Source organism: Schistocerca americana, chromosome 6 (genome assembly GCF_021461395.2).
Source record: "Schistocerca americana isolate TAMUIC-IGC-003095 chromosome 6, iqSchAmer2.1, whole genome shotgun sequence".
In the NCBI taxonomy this organism is placed as follows: domain Eukaryota; kingdom Metazoa; phylum Arthropoda; class Insecta; order Orthoptera; family Acrididae; genus Schistocerca; species Schistocerca americana.
In genome coordinates this window covers 310691761-310693957 of record NC_060124.1, presented here as the reverse complement: position 1 = coordinate 310693957, position 2197 = coordinate 310691761, and the positions used below count along the sequence as shown (strand labels likewise).

The 2197-nt window shown below is 43.8% G+C and overlaps 1 non-coding gene across 1 annotated transcript; it reads left to right on the top strand.

Annotated features, from left to right (window-relative positions):
- Positions 1 to 832: 832 nt before the first annotated feature.
- Trnav-uac lies at positions 833 to 905 on the top strand. The gene has a single exon. It is a non-coding gene; the product is annotated as a tRNA-Val (tRNA).
- Positions 906 to 2197: the final 1292 nt, after the last annotated feature.

Here is a 2197-nt window from a genome sequence, read left to right as displayed (position 1 = left end):
AATTGTCGGATTAGAGCACGGGGTTTCCTTTGACAAGTGCTTCTTTATTCACAATTGTCTCAGTCGCATTTGGAGGATTTATGATATGAGTTAAAGGTAAGATAACTATTAAAAATGAAAGGTGACAGATAAAGGCAATAAAATAAAATAAAATATTCTTAGTACATTGCTGCAAAGAATCGTCATCGAGCGCTCATCGTCGTCGATTAAATTCACCTGTCACGCCTGCTCATGCATTTGATTTTAAGTAACCTGAAACCAGTTATATGTCAAACACAGAGCAAATGTAATCAAGACAATTGTGAACAGACTGCAAATGAAGCGTAATAAAACAAGTCCTTGTGGTTTGAGCTATTTCTCAACTCTGTGATGATGTAGGTACAGTACATTAGGCTCTAGAGCAATAACTATATTCCCACTATAACGACTGCACTGTTCGATAAGAATCCATCTTTATTTGGCCCGACTACAATTATATACTTTACGAAAAGTCTTAAATATTGTCAAAAACAGCGACGATATGACATCTGACGATGTTTAGAGGAATAACAGTCAAGTTAAGTATTTGTGTGTATGTGTTTGTGTTATTTACGTTGCATCTGCGTCTCAGATTCCTAAGTGAGGTGTCGGGATAGCTGCACCACGGGCGTCCGAACCAGGTCCAGCTCGCTGTGGTAGTGAAAGCAGGCGGCCACATACCGCGGCGGGGGGGGTGGGGGGGGGGTGGAGGAGTGGGGAGGCGAGAGAGAGAGTGATAGAGATAGGGAGGGGGGGGGGGGGAATCAGTGAAAACTTTTCGTGTGTATCTTGTCCTCGAAGAGCGGCAGTGTGTGTTTCCGTAGTGTAGTGGTTATCACGTGCGCCTTACACGCGCAAGGTCCCCGGTTCGATCCCGGGCGGAAACATATTTTTCAATCCCAAGAGTAGTTTCTTGTTATAAAAAACAACGGAACTCGACAAGGTAATGTGCGTGAATACCAAATGAGTTTCGAGTTACGCAACGCTGCCACACCGTCACTCGTCCCTCCTCTTTGCATTTTCCACCGTTGAAATGCTAAGCTTCCTTTACTGCAACACCGTGAAATTGTGTGATGGCATGACGTGGTAAGCCTCTTGACAACCTGCCTGCACAATGCTCTGTCTTGGGCATGGTGACTTGCTTGCTTTAAGCCCATCTCGGTCTGGCTGTTAATTGCAATGGAGAGCCCCCTCTAGGTCTTCAGCCACTGACTGTTTCCTCAGTCACTGTTCTTCCATTGCCTATTGTCTTCTGGCAATGCAACCAAAATGTTTCAACTGATTTTGGTTGAAAAAGTGCACAGTCCTGTTATGATGCCAAACTGCCTCAGTTCGTTAGTTCGATGTACTATTCGTGGTAATTTTCTAGAGCACCACATTTCCAAAGCATCAGTCCTGCAACGATCCGCCGTCTTCATCGTCCAAGTTTCTGCTGCATAGGTTGCAATAGGGAAGATTAGAGTTCAGACGACTACGAGCTTTGTCTCGGAAGTGATGGACGTCTCCTTCCAGATGCGAACAAGTTTTTCTGTACAATTACTTGCAATTGAAATGCGGCTACGCGTCTCAGGCTCGTAATTTCCAGTATCAGCGACAATACATACTAAATACTCGAAGCGACTGACAATCTGGTAGCCTGCAGTTCTTGTGATATCAGTTCTGTTGCCATTAGCACATCTACTAATACCACTTTTATCTTTGTGTTATTAACTTGAAGGCCATATTCTCTGCTACTGAACAACAGAGGGAAAAGAATGCAATCTTATCTCACGCCTGCATTAACAGAAATGTTTTCTGAGAAAGTTTTATTGGTTCTTACTGTCTCTGTGTTCGAAATGTACAGTTGCCGAATCACGTATATCAGGTATGCAGTTGTACCCATCTCGATGAGGGTAGTCCATGGCACTGATAATTTCACCTTGTCGTAAGTTTTCTTGTAATCCAAGAAGCACATGAACGTCTTGATATTACATTCCCTTGCCTTCTCTGTAGGCTGCCGGATATTTAGGATCCGCTCCCGGGTTCCCTTGCACCGAATAAACCCAGTTAATTCTTCTGATAGTTGCAGAAGTGAGGTCATCAGCCTCTCATTCAATAATGAGCATACTAGCGTTCGATACTTCTGACAGCCAAGTGGAGAAACTTCCTTGAACAGTGGTTTGCAAAGGGAGTGGCATTA